The sequence below is a fragment of the Lissotriton helveticus genome, chromosome 8 (assembly GCF_964261635.1).
Source record: "Lissotriton helveticus chromosome 8, aLisHel1.1, whole genome shotgun sequence".
NCBI lineage: Eukaryota > Metazoa > Chordata > Amphibia > Caudata > Salamandridae > Lissotriton > Lissotriton helveticus.
This window is the reverse complement of record NC_136069.1, coordinates 838122187-838142822: the sequence shown is the minus strand read 5'-3', so window position 1 is coordinate 838142822 and position 20636 is coordinate 838122187. Positions and strand designations below refer to the sequence as shown.

The 20636-nt window shown below is 42.8% G+C and overlaps 1 protein-coding gene across 3 annotated transcripts in view; it reads right to left on the bottom strand.

Annotated features, from left to right (window-relative positions):
• The window catches only part of RPS6KA3 (ribosomal protein S6 kinase A3), a 698725-nt gene that overhangs the window by 371931 nt on the left and 306158 nt on the right, over positions 1 to 20636 (bottom strand). The window lies entirely within an intron of this gene.

Below are 20636 nucleotides of genomic sequence, written 5' to 3'. Positions count from 1 at the left end.
CTGTTTTGACAGTAGAAGAGACACTAGACGAAGAATTCTCTGTTGACGTTCCAGGGATACAAACGCCTTTGCCAGCGTGGTATCTAATGTGGCCCCTAGGAAATCCTTGCAAGTTGCAGGGTGCAATTGGGACTTTTCCAGGTTGAGAGACAGACCCAAGGAGCGAAACACCCTCTGACACAGGGAGGTATGGTGTAGCAGTTGTGAGCGGGACTGCGACTTCAGGAGGCAATCGTCGAGATATGGGAATATCTGGACACCTTGGAGGCGAAGAAAGGCCGTGACTGGAGCCAATATCTTGGTAAAGACTCGAGGGGCGGAACGGAGAGTACCCTGAACTGGAAATGCTGTTGCCCCACCTGGAATGGTAGGAACTTCCGATAACCTGGGAGTATTGGGACATGGAAGTAGGCGTCTCGGAGGTCGATAGTAGCCATGAAATCTCCGACTGAGAGCAAACGCAAGATTTTTGTAAGCGTTAGCATGCGGAAGAATTGAGTCTTGAGATATTGATTGAGCGCTCTCAAGTCCAATATAGGTCTCCATTCCCCGTTCTTCTTGACGACTAGGAAAAAACGGGAATAAAACCCCTTCACTCTTTGAGACTTTGGCACTTCTTCTACTGCACCCTTCTGAATCAGAAGGCGAACCTGATGGAAAAGTTCCTTGAGGTGCGGAGGAGGCGGCCCGGAAGGTGGAGTCGGAGGAGGGATTGACGAATTCCAATGCATGGCCCTTTTCCACAATGTCAAGCACCCAACGGTCCGTGGTGATGGAGGACCATTGAGAACCAAACAGAGAGATTCGACCTCAAATTTGCAGAGTTAAAGGCAAGTCATTGTCGTTTATTGGAAGATCCCCTGTAAGAGGACTTCCCTCTGAAGGTCTTGGCCGGCTGCTGACGAGACGACTGCTGACGGTTTCCGGAGAAACGCTGGTTGCCTTGGTTATAGGAGCGATATTGATTGCTTCCTCCACGAAAATTGGAATTGGTGCCTCGTCCTCGAGCACCCCGAAAGGGCTGTTTCTTAAATTGAAGAGTACATAAGGCACGTGCAGTGTCCGTGTCCTTCTTTATAGATTGCAATGCCTCGTCAATGTGTGCTCCAAAGAGTGATTCGCAATCATATGGCATATCAAGAATTTTTTCTTGAACTTCCTGACGGAAGGAGGTCGAGCGCAACCAACCTTGCCTACGTAAGGCGGCCACTCCAGCGAGTTGTCGGAATCCAGTGCAGGCCACATCCACTGCACAATCAATCAATTTCTCAGATGTTCTTTCCCCTTCCTGAAGAAGCTGCAACGCTTCCGCCTTGGAAGTATCCGGCAGCAACGCCACATAGGCGGACATATCTGCCCAAACTTGACGGTCATATCGACCCAAGATGGCCATAGCATTAGCCACCCGCACAGTAGTGGAAGACATTGATGAAAACTTGCGCCCTATAGCCTCAAGGCGACGGCCCTCACGGTCCGGAGGAGCTGTGATAGTAGATGCAGGATTCCGGGATCCCCTCTGAGCTGCTTGTGTAACAACAGAATCAGGCTTCGGCTGGCCAGAAAGGCATGCCGGAGATCCGACCGGCGCCTTATATTTCTTCTTTAACCTTGGCAATTGTGCCGGCAAAGAGTTTGACGTCTTCATGAGTTTCACCCCTTCAGCCCAGATGAAATCTATAATTGGAACCGTATGAATCTGTTTGAATGGTTGGCTCTTGAAGTCATAAAGGAAACAATCTTCCTCCCTTTGGACTCGTGGCAACTTGAAACGCTGAGCCGCTCTATCCATCAATTGATGGAAACTTGCAATATCCACCGGAGGAGAATCCCCTGGCGTCACTTGAGATGGGGATGGTGTTTGTGCCTGATAGTCATCCCACTCCGCCATCTGATCATCACCATCCACATCTGTAACTTCTCCATCCTCTCGTTCCGGAGGGTTCTCGTCGTCATCATCAGGATACACAGTTGCGTGTACTTGAATTGATGTGTGTCTCTGAATGGCAGCGGGGGGTGAAGGTTCTGAAGGAGCAGTTGACGGCTCCGTAATCGGGTTTAATTGAGATGGTACAGTAGGCACTTGTGGTGATGGCGGGAAACGCCGATTATAGTCATCCAACATATTTTGGAGGCTTGAAATCGTTGACAAAGGCAACATTGCAGCTTGCATTTGAGTCTGAAGTTCATTATGTTGGCCATACTGCTCCTCCTCATCATTAAAGTCCTGACACTTTATAATTAAATCTGACGACTCCGAGCCTCAGTAAAAGCTTCATGCACATCTTCTTCAGACTCCTGATCCGAGTCTGTAGCAAACAAGGGAGAGGGTGGTAGAGCCATACCCCCTTCAGGGAAAGTTGCAACCTGGTCCGATTTGCTGGAAGACAGTGGCAACAAAGGTAGCGAGGCAAATGTAGACGGTATTGTTTTTTCTACATTTTGAGGCCTTGTCGTCGATGGCAATCCTTCCGTCGACGGAGCTTTCGGAGGCATAGACGGTGTAATGGTCTTTGCGGTCTTTTTCGTCGTGCAGTGGTGCCGACGACGGAACCTTCATCGACGTAGATGTCAACGGAACCTTCTGTTTTATCTTTTTCGTCGACGGGACACTCGTCGAAGGCGTCGACGAGACCAACATCTTCACACCCTTCGTCGACGACTATCGTACTGTCGACGACGGAGGTTTCTTCGTCGACGACGAAATTGGGATGATTGACGACAGTCTTTGAACTGAGAATTACCTTCATCGACGACGATGACGTCGACGAAGGGGCTGTAGACGATCCAGAAGCAAGCGTCGTCGTGACCGTCGTCGTCTATTTTGAACCAGAGACAGCAAATCTCGTCGACGGAACCGTGGACGACACAGTCGTCGACGGAAAATCAGTTTTCTTCACAGAAAAACTTGAGGAAGATGCAGCAGGAGCCCAAGAGCCAGGTCTCGTGGGCCCAGAAGTGGTAGGAAGCGGTGGAGACACCGCAGGGGCCAAGGAAAGAGACATCCTCTTCTTTTTTAAGAATGGAGAAGGCAACTCCTGCACACTACCACGCTTGGAGGCTGCTTGGGAATGGCCAGAAATTAGACTTTCAGCATCAGAAAGTACATTATCTTTATCTTTCAGTCTCTGAAGCCAGAGGAGTAATCAGCCTTCCCTATCCTTTAAAGTCTTTGTGGAAAATGTTCTACAGAACTTACAGCTCCCCACCTCATGGTCCGGGTAAAGACAGTAAATACACTTACTGTGTGGATCCTCAGAAAAAAGTCTTAGCTTTCCACAGGATGAACAAGCTCTGAAAAGAGACTTCTTACTTGTAGACATGTTGTAGAAACAGGAAAAACCTGAAGAGAAGAGAAAACTGAGCAGAGCTCAGGGAGACTCCCTTACACACGACGTGCGGTAGAAAATCTGAGGTGCTGAGCTCGGAGGAGAAGGTTCTAGAGGGTTGCTGTCGCCTGATTGGCTGCAGTTTGGACCAACATAATGACAGGGATAGGCTGCATATGTTTTTTTTCCTTTCCCATGCATTCCTATGTAGAATTATGGGTAGGCAGTTTATGCCTTTTTCTTATACATATTTCAGGTTTTTCTTGTGATTATATATATATATATATATATATATATATATATATATATATATATATATATATATATATATATATTTAGTATATTATTGCTATTTTATTTACCGTGGGACTCCCACTCCGACGACGGGGAATATTCAAGCATGTGAATCTATGAAAGACACCCCAATACTGGAGAACGTGGTCTTGTGATTCTACATCAGGACCGGAGGCTTCAGATTATGTACTTCATTCTCTATATTTATTAATCAGCAGCTCACCTTTAACAAAATACCATAACTAATGGGACTACATATCCCATGAATCCCACTGACAATAGTCCACTAACCACAGTCCATCAGTAAGGAAAAGCCTTCCTCTTTCTTCGCTGCTCAGCAGCCAGGTTCGTTCTTTTCCTTGTGGATTGTGTGGGGATAGTTTTGGTTTGTCTGCACATCTTTGTTGCAACAATGTTGGGATTATGAGCCAAAAAATTGTAGAAATTCCTATAATTTGTATGTAAAAGAAAGCATCGCTAGTTTTAGGGTATTGTTGTTCCACCAGCTCATTTCACTGGTGCAAGAGGAGCCAAACCATAACCGTGCTACTGCACAGAAAAATTAAATCACATGGGTTGGGAGACCCTTCAGAGTTAAAAGAACATCTGCGTTCTCCTGAATTCTGATAACAGTCCATCGTGGAGCGTAGGTGGATAGAGTTGTGAGCCACAGGCGTATCACTCAGACACCTCCCCTCCCTCAGACACCTTTGAGAGACTCAGGCAAATGTTCTTAAAGAGGTGTCAAAATACCTTAGAGGATATTTTAGAGGATGGACAGGCTGGGAATACCCTTAGAGAGGATGAAGGATGACCATACCTGGGAGACCTCGAAGACTGGAGCTCCTGAACAAGATGAAGACTAAGCCGACGAACAGAGTCCCAACACACCTTGGTAACTGGAAGTGTGTCCCAAACGTTCCAGGCTATAGAGGAAAACTCCACCATTGGTGTTGGGACCCATGGAAATGCAAGGAATGAAAGACCTAGATGGTATGTACCAGCCAAGGTCAAGGGAATGGGTCCTAGCTTCCAAAGCAGCCAATACAAGGGCAGCAGGTTAAGAAATCTCTAGCTGAACAGGTCTGGGGCAGCTAAAAGGCGGAATGTTTAAGGCCTTCTCTGGAAAGTAGCTGGAACAGACCCTGGAAATAGATGAAAAATTGTCAAGTTTGTGAATAAATACATGAATGGTCCAAAAACACAGGATATCTTGCTTCTGGAGTTCATGCCAGGACAACTTCTTAATATTGCAGGCCTCCATATTCTTTTTAAACAAGCACCTAAATAGTGTGGAAGAATGGTAGTCCTTCATGGTAGATTCCTTAAAACCTAACCAAATGATTTTCCCTGATGATGCATTAACACTAGACATGCCCTAAACTTCTGCTCCTTAGAAAGCCGTCAATAATGCCCTCTGTTTTGAAAACCTCTAGTGTAGGAGTCAGACCTAGGTAGTGTTGCTCAGCGCAGTTTCAAAACTGCAGATGCTCTGTGTAGCAGTAGTGCCCTGCTTTTCTCAACCTGGATGACCAGTATTAATAATTTGTCAACCCTAATATCAAGGTAATCAAAATTATCAACTTTTTCCCACAGCAATGTCCTCCATCCTCAAGCTACTTCGAAGGGATTGTTTAGGTCTCAAATAGCATACTTTGTTTTCAGATATTTACTTCCAAGACCCTCAACGTACAAAAGGCTTAAACTAATTTAACAGGTTTTGCAGCCCCATTGCAGTTCTTGAAATTAGCGCAGTATCATCAGTAAAAGATAACAAAATAGGCTGGTATAAATATACCATCAAGCTTCAAGGAATTGTAAATATGATCACTAAGGAAATTGAAAATATCATTAATGTAGAACTAAAACAGAGTGGAAGCAAGACACATCTTTGACGTACTCCCCCAGTCACGGCTGGTGTCGTGGCTTTCAACTTCTCACCCACACACTGAAGTGGATCAACCACCTTCTTTTCCCCACTGTTTGACTGTGAATTCTTCCATGCTCTCAATGTTGATATTTGAAAGGGCCAATAGTGGTGAAGTCTTTGAAATACAAGTGCATTAGAGTTCAAAATATAAAGAAATGTTAGCCAAGGCATGCATGCTATTTTAAAGTAGATGAGGAAATTCGGGTGTAAAAATTGTAACTAGTCCAACTCCAAGCTCTAAAGCCCAACAGTTCACTACAATCCAGGGCCTGAGTAAAGAGTAATTCAGTAGTGCAGTCAGACACCAAGCGAGTAGGAATTATTTACCTTCCTGTTTCCTCATATAACAAGTGCCATAAGCTCCCAAAGTTTTCAAATGAAAGTAGCCCGCCTTCCCCCTGGTACCTCAACTGCCCACCACCTCCTGCTGTCCAGCTCTTTGTTCAGATAGCAAAAGACTACTCGCACCTCTTTATATCTCAGAGCTCCCTGTGAGATGCTAGGTTGTGGCAGTAGTTTATGAAGATAGGAACTGCTAAAGAAAATCACTGTGCTAACTGAAAGCAGGCAGCTACCAGGATGGCATGAAACTAAACACTAAGCTGTTACAATGCTGCAGTACTGTAACTGTTATGAAAGTCACTGCCAGACTGCCAACAGGGAGACTTTCCACTAACTCAAAAATATTTAAGTTATAGGAAAATCATGTAAAGCCATGTTCTAATGTTACAATGGCAATCCCTTCAAAGTGGTTTCCTTCAGGTAGCCCAAAAAAGAAAAAGGTGCAAAAAGCACACATGAAATAAAAAATAGATACATTATATCTCAGCTAGTTTACTGATAACGAAAACCGTGGGAATTAAAGACTGTCGTTTAGGAACAACTTGCTTGATTCCTCTGTACTGGCATATTTTCGTTGTTTATCACGAAAAGATTATCCTCTAAGATCGATTAGACCAAGGTAGTGGGAACAGCTCAGCAAACACAACCAGCAGTGCTGTTTAACGAAATACGGCAGATCTTGTTGCCACCAACAAACATGAGGAGAGTACCATGAATCCTCGATGGTAGGTGGGAGCCTGCAGTGTTCACGCGGAGTCTCAGACCATCATCATACACTATTAGATTCCAGTGAGCAGTCGACTTGGCAGATTAGCCATTCATCCTCCACTTTGCCCCAGGAATCTTTCCAGTAACGCAGGGTTTGGCGGACATCAATGCTACCTTAACAAGTAGTGCGCAGGATTAGGCGGAGCACCTTGGGGCCTTAGCTGCGGCAACACAACCAGTTCTGGTCTAGAAATGAGTTATCAGGTAAATTGCAATGCTTCTACGCCTCATCTCAGAATTTAGGAGCACTGAATGTTTCATCTAGAATATTTAGCTCTGAAGGGTTCACTTACAGGGTGTCAGGCCACACCAAGTCTCACACCACTGGTGTACTACCCAGGTGTTCCAGATAACCCAAAGCTGTGTGTAGTAAGGTTGATTAGGGCCCATGAGGAAATGACCAAAGAAGTCCAGGAGGCAAAAGGCAATTATTTATTGCAATTAACAATCCCTTCATACTGGTTTCATCTCCCCTACAGTAAGATGGGTCATGAATGAAGTAGGCATTTATACCTCCTCAGTTGGGGGAAGATTCTTAAAGGGACAGCCACTGCAGCCAAAGCTTTCTCTGTGGGTGGCCACTTGGAGAATATCCTGAATGCAGCAGACTGATCGTCTCACTCAACTCTTAAAACTTTTTATTTTAAGCCAGTGATGAAGGTGCATTATTGGTGATCAATAAGATTTGAACATGTATAATCTGAAGCCTCTGGTACAGACAAAACGTAAAATTTCATAGCTGACGTTGTCGTGTATTTCTATAGGTTCTGAATCAGTCCCCCTATTCCTGACCCTATTCTGGTTAAACTAACTATCAAGTTAACTAACAGTCAGCACATGAGGCAAGAAAACCCCCATGATGCAGATACCGTTATCTGACGCAGTCACACTACGGCACAGGAACGTGCTATCTGATTAGGTCATAACGCTTGAGATCTAATTAGACAAGCGACATTCCTCCAGCCCCTGATAAGGCATACGACGTTCTCATAACAAATCAAACCTATGACAACCTGGACAATCCGTGCGGCCATTGTTTTGATTTCACAGAGAACTTTAGTAAAGAATGTGCTAACGAGCAAGTCGTATGACATCTTTATTGACGTACCTATGTCCATCCTTACGTCAATCTCGGCACCTTTAAGGTATAAATATTGCCGACCTTGCCCTATGCAAACACACGCGTGGTGACAAGACGGAGCAGCCATACTTGCCGAAGCCGAGAGCAGAAGCAGACCCCGCTGGCAGCAGCCCCGCCTTCCTGGCGCGCTGAGAGACGCGCTGCTATCTCAAGCCGAGAGACCCAGCACCGGCGCTTTCGGGCAGCCCTCGCAGGCAGCCTGGAATATCGAGAGCAGAGAAAGAGATACCATTCCTCATTCATCCTAAACTCCAGGTACAGAACTGAATAACCCCTCACAGAGAATTCTTTAGTTATTCACTTGGCAAAAACAAACTTAACTTAAACTGTAACTTTCTATTCCCGCCTACGCATTAGACTTAGGTCAGGTACACGGGGTAGGCGTATTTAGAAACACCAGTTGAGTACGTTTAGTCAAATGTATATGTGTATGTAAATATATTTTAATCATTTTAAACATCATATGGCTCAGAAACCATATCAATGTTTTTACAGTATTATTTTATACTATTGCTTTTAATGTATGCACTTTACTTAACTATAAGTATTGCAATAATATCGATCCATTTCTCTTGTACGAGAAAAGAGACTGATCAATAAATAACATCTTTTATTGAACACGCCCGTCTCTTCCTTTTCTCTACATTCTGATGAGACTAAGAATGCACGTACTGACTGAGTAAAATAATTGCCTTGTGCTCACACGACTCTCGAGATTGACTCTTGATTAGGGGAGAGCAAAGTTGTCATGTTCTATGGTTGTCAGAAACTAAATCCCTTCTTGTCTAATCAGGGGAGTTAATTCCTTCCTTGAACATTCGAGAAAGTTTCCAGCGAACTCTGAGCTTAGCTGGCAAACCCAAAAATTAAGTCTAGTATCGACAGTAGTAGACCTAGTTAACGTCTGGCCTAGGCCTTTACTGCTGTAGGTACTATTCCAATGCGCAGAGCCTATTGGGAAAATAGGAGCTACACTACATGGCGCCCAACGCGTTTGGAAAGGGCGATAAAACGAACGTAAGACATTTAGAGTAACTCAGTCGTGCTTTCTCACTCAGATCCCTTTTTCCATTATACTCCAAAGACGTCTAGAGTGGGTGAAAGGTTATATCCTCCAATAACCTCGCAGGAGGGAACTCCTATGTATGGTTCTTGGTCAAGTCAACGTTGAAGGATAAACAGTTCCAAAATATTGTGCATCTAATCTCTGTTTCCATAAAGAAACCTGATCTGCAAATAGACATAATACCATCCTGTCTGTAAAATGGCAGAGAGTGATGACGAAAGAGAGGCAGTTAGATTAGCTACTGAACTCGCAGATGCTGATGCTACCATGCAAGCAGCAGACCCGAATATAATACTCATTCCGGTCATCAAAAGGAGATCTATAACCTTAAAACTTATAGAAAATGGACTGACACCTAGAGGTGGCACAGTCATATTCGTAATCGAGGCACACGAATATCGGCAGACAGAGGTATACTATTCATGGATACATTTTCCAGCAGCAAATGCTGTAACAAAGTACTTCCACTATTACAAAGTAGAGGAACCTCCTGAAACGTACACTCCTTTCGAGGAGGTGGAAGTACCACTCAAATTCCAAGAGCATTTGCTCTTATTTGATGGCGCCCTAAAACACAATAATCACATTACAAGGCTCGGTCCTTTAGGTAGACCAGGAGCAACGTGGCCGGTCTTGGCCGGATACACACCACACCCAGACATCGAAGGAATGTCTACAGCAGAGCTGTTAATACAGCTAAAACAACTACTAAAAATTCATAGACAATTAGTTCAGTATGTAATGCGGACTTCAACAATTCAGCCAGCGATTAAACTTCCACAGCTGACCCCTCACCAGGGGAACACAAATAAAATTACACCACAGAACATCCAATCCTGCCTAGGTAAAGTTCCAGCTAAACGGGAACAAATACCATTCTGGTTGGCACAGAAAATCACCCAAATAGAGGCGGTGTTTCCTGACACCACCCCATTAGAAAAACACAGGATTCTGACTATATGTCTCCCAATGGGAATCGCACCACACATTGAGGACTGTGACACTTGGGGTACAGTCTTTGCTTCCATCTACACAAAAACGCACGGTGTTCCATCCATTTCGGTAATACCAGATGTGCTAAAACAAATTCAAGATGAATACGGTCCAGAACCTGCTTTAACTCTTGGTATGAAATTACTAAAAGACTTCAAGCAGGTCTCGGCTATATTATTAGCCAACATAAAAGGTGAAGCAGCAAACGTGGCGATCCGCCAGAGGTTAAAAGAGACAGATATAGCAGACCAACCAGCTGAAATTGCCAGAATCATAGAAAAATCCTATGAAGAACTAGGCAGAGATAGTCTAGGTGGAATACCAGTAAAACCGCAACTGACTACAAGTCCAGAAAAAATATTTTTTAATAATAATAATTCACCAAAAAAGAACTGGGATGGAAATAAACAATCCAATCCTAAAGAAAAGAAATTCCAGTCCAGAGGAAGGTCTCCCAGGCGAAGAGAGAAATCTCCAAACCAAAGACAGAGGTCACCGCAGAGTGACCCCTCTGGGAATAGATATAACCTTAGAAATAGGGATAATATTAAAAAACCTGATAGATATCAAGACATTGATACACGTCCCTCTCAATCTTTTCAGAATTCCTCGCAGAAATCGGAAAGAAGAGGACGATCAGAAGAGCACGCCAAGTCCAAAGACAAGGAACCTGCTCAGCTAAAAAAGAAATTACAATTTCCAAAAAAGAAGGTAGCCAGTATCAAGGTAGTTAAAAATGCCGAGAATACTGAGGACACAACTGAAAAACGGAGAATGGGCTCAGACAATGCTAGACAGCGCAGCAGAGGTGAGCATAGCTCGCAAAGTCCTTATGAATCATCTGGAGACAGTGGACACGAATGAATACCTTCAAGTGGAAACTGCAGACACCAGAGTTAGCAAGCCCCACAAGATATACGAGATAACATTACGTATAGAGGGAGATAAGACTAGGAAAATTAGGGGACTATTTTGGGATAACCTCTCCAAAGGCTATGACATCCTTCTAGCTGAAAAAGACTGGCCACCAGAGTTTGTCAGGGAGTGCCCTCATGGCGAAGAAGTAATTATGCCTGCCTTCTCGAATCAAATACCGATTCATAAAAAATACACACTTGCTAGAAAGTGGGCAGTGGCCTTAGCACCTGCTTTATATAAAAATCATGTAGGATGGGATGAGGATTCTCCTCCTCACAAAATCCAGTTAAAATCACAACCTACTGCACAAAGGCAGTACCCAATTAAGCAAGAAGCTAAAAAACAAGTAAATGAAATACTAGATCAGCTAGAATACCAGGGGGTGATTGAAACTTGCACCTCACAAATGAACAACCCTTTGTTTCCGGTCTCCAAACCAGACAATTCATATCGTCTAGTTTTGGATTACCGACACCTTAACACATGTTGCAAAACCTTTGCAGTGCAAAACTCACACAGTGCTGCACTAATGAATAACATAGTGCGCAAAAAATACAAAACAACCTTGGACATCTCCAATGGATTCTTTTGTCAAAACATAGCACCAGAGAGCAGATATTTAACTGCATTCTCAGTAAATGGCACTCAAAAGCAATTCTGTCGGTTAGCCCAGGGGTACAAGAACAGCCCGGGGGTATTCTCAGCGAGAGTAACAGAATTACTACAACTATATGATGATGAAGCATTATCTTATGTCGATGACATTTACTTAACAGATGATGACTTGGAGACTCACTTGAAAAGGGTGAACACCATAATACTTGGGTTCGCTGCAGAGGGTTACAAATTCAACTTTAAAAAGTCCAGAATTGCCCATCTGACGGTCCTATTCTTAGGATATGAGTTATCAAGTGAAGGTAAAAGCCTGGCAGACAATTTCCTAGAGAAATGTGCCGTAATCCAAGCTCCTAAAACACTAAAAAACCTACAGTCAATTCTAGGCTTCCTAAATTTCGGAAGAACATACATTGCAAATTACGCAGAAAGGGTCAAACCCCTTTATGATCTAATTAAACCAGACTTTAAAAGATCCAATTGGACTCAAACACACAGAAATTTTGAGATCCTTACAAACAGACATGCTAATTAAAACAAAATTAGAAACACGTGATAACACACGCAATCTTGTGATTCGAGTCATCCCAGGGAGATGCGGATTCACATACCTGACCTCTAATGAGGGAGAAAAGGTACAAATTGCATTCAAATCACACTTGTACACTAAGGCTGAAATGAAATTTAGCCCAACGGAAAAAATTCTTACAGCAACACAGACAGCTATAGCAAAAGAACGAGCCCTGGCACAAGGTAAACGAATAATAATCGTGACACCAATACCAGCCTTAGAGGCGGTAACAAAGGCAAGCATTCCAAATGCTAAAGCACTCCATCCAAGATGGATACAATGGGCTAACTCTCTTGCTGCAACAGACGTGGTGTACGAATTTGATCCTTATTTAAAAACACAAGAATTTCTCCAATATGAATTTGAATGTCCTCCGCCAACCGAAATTCTGCCTCTAGATCACTACGGCTGTATAATATATACAGACGGATCAGCACAACCCGCAGTAGGGGTAAACAAGCTTACAGTGCTGCGTGCGCGATTGTTAAAGGTCGTTGGCACGAAGGGAAATTTAAACCAACCCTCACTAAAACACAATCCTTAGGAGATTGTACAGCTCAGCGAGCTGAACTACTAGCATTCAAGATGGCGCTTGAAAATACCGATCGAGAATTCCCCACACTCATAGTGTGCGATTCGTATTATTGCGTTCAGTCTTATAATGAATACTTGCAGATCTGGCTTCAGAACGGTTTCAAGGATGCGAAAGGTGGCACAATCAAGCATAAAATGCTCTGGGAACAAGTAGCTCTTTTACAAAAAGAACTACCAAAGACTCACGTGATACATACACTGAGTCATCAACGTGATGGCGTTCACGTCGCAGGGAATTCTTTGGCTGATGAGGCCGCGAAGGCAGCTGTGCAAACGGCTTCCGTAGCTGCCGTCACCCGGTCAAAAACAAAAATAGACAGCGAAATATTACAAGCTGTCAGCGCTTCAGAAAAGGATTCGATAGAACCACTCCCTAAAGGCTTTCCAGTAAATTACTCATACATAACTGATGCAAACAATGTTCCTTTTGCTCGAATCCCTGGAGTGGGGGATAGGGCAATTCCAAACATGGAACATAGGTTAGGACTAATAATAGCGGCACACGAAGGGCTTGCTTCTATCCATGCTGGCGTCTCAGCCACAGTATCATTATTAAAACAGAGATACTGGTGGCCACAAATGAGAAGACAAACAAGGAACTATGTTCTAGAATGTGAAATATGTCAAAAAATGAAAGTATCAACGGTGAGACGTCCAGCGCAGACGCCCCTTCTAATCTCGGATAAACCATTAGCCTGTGTTTATCTAGACCACTGCGGTCCCTTACAAAGGGATGGTAACTATAAATATATCTTGGTCGAAGTGGACTCATGCACGAGATTCATATGGATGTGGCCCCAGCAAACGGCTGACGCCAGAACTGTTATAAAAGATTTGCGAGTCTTTATCGGCACATACGCAATTGGCATGCTGCATTCGGACAATGGTCCTGCTTTAAGCTCTCGGGCTTATAAGGAGGCCATGGTCAGCATGGGCGTGCAATTGCGGTACTCTTGTCCATTTCACCCTGAGGGGAACGGAATTGTTGAAAGAAAAAAACGTGACATAAAGCAATCTATAACGGCAAAGGTATTAGGTTCGGGAGCTGGGTGGGTCAAACATCTAATAAGTGTCCAACGTAGTCTAAATAACTTGCCAAGAAATTCTCTGAAGGGATTCAGTCCGTACGAATTATTATTCGGAACTAGGATGTTGATCTCTGACCTTGATAGTCAGACTTCAGTGGTAATAGAAAAAACCTTTGATGTCAAAGACCGTTTGGCTATTTTGCAGGACTTAAACAAAACAAGAAAAGACCTGAGCAACATACAGTTGAAACAACAGCCAACAACCACTGAAGAATCACCACCTGTCCCGGCAAGACCTGTCTGGATTCCAAAAGTCGGGGATCTAGTCAGGGAGAAGATCGCGGTAAAGAAGGAATTTGGGCCTTCTTACAGAAAAGCAGTTCCTGTCTTGTCTGTCAACGGGACAAGATCAGTTGTACTACCGCCACTTGCTGGAAAAAAGGAGAACCGAGTTGTATCCATCGACCTGGTAAAACCACAACATGTGGCCGATAACAAACAGTAGGCCAAGTGGACTCCCAATAAGTAGCAGAACACCAAGGTTTGCTACCAGTACAGAGGTCCTAACAAAGAGGCTCATCACATTCGAAACGCCTACAGAAGAACAACAAGGACTATGCAACAATGCAATAGAACTAAGACCTCTGAAAACCCAAATAAAAACATTTAGCAGAGACACCAATCTACAATGAAGTACCAAGTGAGAATGCAAGAAACAAAAATCCTGAAGCAATTGGAACAATTGACAGAACTGCATCCGGGTACTTCATCAACTTCGATGATTCCTCTGACGGCTTCAGTGAATCAAAGACACAGCCATCATCAAAATCCTTTAAAGACAAAGCGAAGGGACTTTTGAAACAACTGAAAGAAACATATCTGGTTTCTCCATGGATTGAATTTTGGGTGGGTTTTGGTGCATTTATCCTCATACTTTGGCTCATCATGGTATTTACTTTGGGACGCTTCATTGAGGGAAAATATGCTAAAATGGACACAGCAAGTCAGAACATCAACTTGGTCCTCAAACCACACACATCTTCACACGTCGAGAAAAGAGAACTTTCTTCAGCCAACTTCACAGCCAATCCTATACCTGGTGGGGTAGCCTGGGACAACACTGACTATGAAATTTATGGTCCGGTCGAGATCCTGAAATATCCACGCCAAATCAAGATCTCCTTGAGTGATTTTGCAAAACCGAACTCATTTGCTGATGATTGGGACTTCGAAAGTATTAACAACATGATGTCTGACTTAGTAATGTCTGCTAAATTTACAAAACATGATTATTTGCAAGGTTCTACAAATTATGATAGTATGTATTGCTATAACCATTATGGTAACCATTTTTTGCATAAATCCGCACAACCTAGAAATGTTTTAAATTATAATCAATGGGAACATTGTGCAACACCTCCAAAAGGGAGCTCTAGAACCGTGTATGACAAATATTCATATTTTTCATGTTTTAACATAAGTAATGCTGAAACATTTTATTTTAAATTGTCAAACAAGACAGGGATGAAAACCATGATAACCAACACAAAATTGATATATTCAGATTCATTCTTTGAAAAAATGAATACTTTTGGATTTGATTATTGGGACAAAAATGTTGATCTGAAAAGTGTTTGGGGTACAAAAGAATGGCAAGTACAGGGTATAGAAGCTTTGTTTAGAGCCTGCATGATCCCAGAACAAATGATATTTTTAAATGACACTGTTCAACAAACCACCTGTCTTGGCTTAGCCAAAATCAAAGATTTAATTAAACCGTCTATTCCAAAGCCAACAATGTTTAGCAATAGCTCTGATACAGATGAAGAGATAGACGTCAACCATATATTAAACCAAAACAGAACACATCCTGATTGGAAACAATGGTTGATCTGGCCCACAGATACAAATTACTGTCAAGATAGATTCCTGAATAAAACACAGGGTTTCAAAATGACCAGGCCAGACCCTAGATATCCCCAAAGACATCACCCAGGGATAATAACAACCTACAGTGTGGGCAAATTATGCCTTCAATGGCTACAGACTTCCACACTGCCTGAAATTAAGCAACACCTAACTTTACTTACTGATGGTGCTGACTTGCGTGATTTCATACTGGGACCACGCAAACAGCGTCAAAAGCGTTTCATAGCAGCCTCTGTATATGCAGCATACAATGAGGCCTGGAAGGTTACTCAAATTGAGACAGCAGAAAGAATACGGGAAATTGACCGTATTAATTTGGAAAAATCACTTTCTGTAGTGGACAATGGGTTAATGACTCTGTCCTCCAGAATTTTTTCATTGGACAGCATTGTGTCTTCAGCAATCGATATACTATCGCAAGACTTACTGTTATTACAACATGGTCAGTCACAATTGCGTTCCATTGTACAGCTTGGCTGGACGTTACAAAATCTGCGTTCAGGCTATGTGCCTTGGCGTTTAATCAACACAACGTCACTATTCCAAATCTTTAACCTTACTGATAGACAAATCGGTATGGTGCAAAAGGGTGCTGATTATACAATCTTGAGCATTGAAAAACTAGAAAGATTACCAATGACAATGTCAGAACGACCTGTCAGTGAATGGATAATCCACGGAATCATAAATATTCCAATCTCAACCTTCAGGTTTCAATACTGCCAAAAATATATACAGGCTGGCATGTACGAGAAATTGGGAAAGGGGTACCTTAAAACAACTTGGAACCTGCCCTATTCACATGCATGTGTCAGTAATAAAGGACAGAAAGTGTTTCTTAGTGGCAACAATTGTGCTATGTCACTAAGCGGCACGCTTCTGTGTAACGGTATTAGTTTGCACGGAGCCTGTGAAGGGAATTCATACAACCTTTCATGTCACCAGCAAGGCGCACCTGCAACTGAAATAGAACCATTCTTTCAAAGACTCTATAATGGGAGTTACATTCTTATTGTAGACCGCAGATGTTGTAGTCTTATGCCCGGGACTCCTTATCTAGTAACTACAACGGCGAAGGTCAAGTGCTGTGGACGTTCTTTATTCCCCAGCTCCTTTCCAGACAGGGAGGCAAGGGCATGGCCCAGTTTGAAAATTACTTCTATTCGAATAGACACTTTAAGCAGAATGAAAACAGTGCTTCTTCAGACGCCTACAAGGCTCACGTCATCAAAAGAAACGTATGATCTACAAGTCGCAAGGACGACTGCAGAGATACATACATTATTATCAACTAATTCCCCCGTACATTTCGCGGAAATCCTAAGCGAAATCTTAAATATTTCTGATACCACTGGGGTCTCAAAAGTATTTAAAACAGTATTTTCGATGGCATTAACACCATTCAAAGCCATACTGGGTATTTTTCCAGATTTCGTCCATTCGATTTTTGGCGGACTTCCCCTGATCCTGGGACTAATTGCAGGAATCCTATTCCTAGTCCTTATTTTTCGTTATGGCAACCCATGTCACAGATCAAACTCTCGCGACAATGGAAGATACGATCCTAGCCATTGGATACCGGGACCGGATATCAAAAATCCTGGGACTCTCCCGGCTTAGAGACCTGAACATGACTTGGTTTCTATCATTTCGACCAATGTGGCAAAGGTGTGTTTTACCTGTACTAAGGTGTCTGCTATGCGGAGAAGAATGCGTGTTAGACACCTGTCTGACGCTACAATCGGATGCGCCAGTGGATGCAGATACACTGTTGGTTCCTACCAAGGTTCACGCTTTGTGCTGCCCTCAAAGGCTGCCAATCCTGATGACGGCATTCCTGGAATCTTCACCACTGCGATTGAAGAGTAGTGAAGTTCAAGATGAAAGCAGCATCGAACAGGTACGACCTTCTGTCAGCATTGCGAATCAGAATGTCAATGGAGACAATCATGCGCATGAATGCATGGTTACCCCTATTTCCGACTTAGTGGAACTTTCCCATGAAGCTGTTGACAGTTTTTTCGAAAGCCTGAATGATATGATGTTCTCTCCGCAACAGAAATAGAGACTTTTGAGTAAACTCGCACACGGCGTTCCCTGAATTCGGCCTTCAACTTTAAAAATAAAGTCACATGAACAATTTCACTCCAGTTCACGGACAGCAATTTTTTTCAGCAAGCCCCTTAAAATATTTTTCTACATATTTTTTCCCGGGACACTGATCTTCTGCTTAAAGTAAGAAACTATTCCTAGAGAACTAAAATTTCTATTTTTAGATACTTTATAGACTTTAGCTGCCCGCTGGGATGTTCACAAATATTTTATTATGTGATGAAATGGTCTCGAACTTCCTTTCTGTATAGCCATATTAAGAGCCATTTCATGTGTATTTCTCATATACCAATAAGCAATAATGCATAAAAATGCGTGTTTACTTTTGCATTTAATTCATAGCTTAAGTGCATACAATATATATGACTGCAATTTTTCAGTATATTTGAAAATTTCGAAATGCATTTATGTATTTTGGGGTGGTAAGGTATACACTATACTCTATAGTATGTTGTACTATGTTATACTATGCATAGATTAGTAGATATGACCATAGTTAGCGTGGAGTGGGTGTCGTGTATTTCTATAGGTTCTGAATCAGTCCCCCTATTCCTGACCCTATTCTGGTTAAACTAACTATCAAGTTAACTAACAGTCAGCCCATGAGGCAAGAAAACCCCCATGATGCAGATACCGTTATCTGACGCAGTCACACTCCGGCACAGGAACGTGTTATCTGATTAGGTCATAACGCTTGAGATCTAATTAGACAAGCGACATTCCTCCAGCCCCTGATAAGGCATACGACGTTCTCATAACAAATCAAACCTATGACAACCTGGACAATCCGTGCGGCCATTGTTTTGATTTCACAGAGAACTTTAGTAAAGAATGTGCTAACGAGCAAGTCGTATGACATCTTTATTGACGTACCTATGTCCATCCTTACGTCAATCTCGGCACCTTTAAGGTATAAATATTGCCGACCTTGCCCTATGCAAACACACGCGTGGTGACAAGACGGAGCAGCCATACTTGCCGAAGCCGAGAGCAGAAGCAGACCCCGCTGGCAGCAGCCCCGCCTTCCTGACGCGCTGAGAGACGCGCTGCTATCTCAAGCCGAGAGACCCAGCACCGGCGCTTTCGGGCAGCCCTCGCAGGCAGCCTGGAATATCGAGAGCAGAGAAAGAGATACCATTCCTCATTCATCCTAAACTCCAGGTACAGAACTGAATAACCCCTCACAGAGAATTCTTTAGTTATTCACTTGGCAAAAACAAACTTAACTTAAACTGTAACTTTCTATTCCCGCCCACGCATTAGACTTAGGTCAGGTACACGGGGTAGGCGTATTTAGAAACACCAGTTGAGTACGTTTAGTCAAATGTATATGTGTATGTAAATATATTTTAATCATTTTAAACATCATATGGCTCAGAAACCATATCAATGTTTTTACAGTATTATTTTATACTATTGCTTTTAATGTATGCACTTTACTTAACTATAAGTATTGCAATAATATCGATCCATTTCTCTTGTACGAGAAAAGAGACTGATCAATAAATAACATCTTTTATTGAACACGCCCGTCTCTTCCTTTTCTCTACATTCTGATGAGACCAAGAATGCACGTACTGACTGAGTAAAATAATTGCCTTGTGCTCACACGACTCTTGAGATTGACTCTTGATTAGGGGAGAGCAAAGTTGTCATGTTCTATGGTTGTCAGAAACTAAATCCCTTCTTGTCTAATCAGGGGAGTTAATTCCTTCCTTGAACATTCGAGAAAGTTTCTAGCGAACTCTGAGCTTAGCTGGCAAACCCAAAAATTAAGTCTAGTATCGACAGTAGTAGACCTAGTTAACGTCTGGCCTAGGCCTTTACTGCTGTAGGTACTATTCCAATGCGCAGAGCCTATTGGGAAAATAGGAGCTACACTACAACGTGAAGAAAAGTTTCAATTCTGTTAAGCAGATGGAGGCAAGATCATCCGACCCACGACTATATACTAACACCGCCAACCACTCCGGTCACAGCTGGAGTCATACTACTGTTTCGAGATGGCGTATAAAAGGATGTTAAATAATGAATTATGTGCATTTGATAGGGAAATCGCTTTCTTCACATTTTTCTTTCGATGGGACAAAGACTAGGGAATGATCAAGAATGGCAGCGTTTGCGGGAAGAAAGTTTAAGTGCATTTGCTTGCGGATTATCTTATTCACATTGGATGGACCGGTTATTGGCGAACTATTGTTTTTGTTACTGGGACTCATGGGAAACGCAGTCCAATTAGAAGTTATGGTGTTAAAGCTAAAACTGGGCTGTGGAGCAATAACAATTGAGAAAGAAAAGCATAGCCTTGCGTCGATGTCCTTAATAGAATGTAAACTTTCCCTCAAGTCAGCAAGGAAATTCTACATTATAGAATGGACACAATCCAATACTCCTTCCACGCTCCCCTTCTCATCTCAAATAACCTTAATAACTATGGCTGAAGCACAAATGTGAAAGTGGGCTGTCTCGGAGATGGGAGAAAAACCGCTCAACTGCTATTGTCTCCCTTCAAGCAGGGGCAAGACACGGTAGAGCTTTACTTTTCAGAGACAGATTAACTGCAAGAGCTCCGCACATTCCAAGAAAAGTGATATGGTACAACAGAATATTATTTTTCCTCAGCGCAGGTGTTCCACCTTTACAGGCATACATACCATGGGAGTTCTTGTCCGAGATGGTGCTTAACTTTCCTAACATGTGAGGCAATGTGGTCTATAGGCACTTGAGCACCACAAGCAGAATTGGTCTGCTTTTACCCTGTTAAACCGTGAACTGATAACTGGGTCTGTGCACCATCTTCGATCACACAAACTCATGGAAGTTCAGATCTGCTGTGTGGTGCCGGCGTAAAAGGGGATAATTGTGTTGGTTCACGTTTGTAATAAATGGTTACATGAGACTAGCAAAGTTATTTCTGATTACTTCCAGTCTCAGATGCTAGAATGAGCTTGTAAGAAAATAAATGACAAGACATTAAAGGGACATGATAAACTCCCCATGTGTCATATT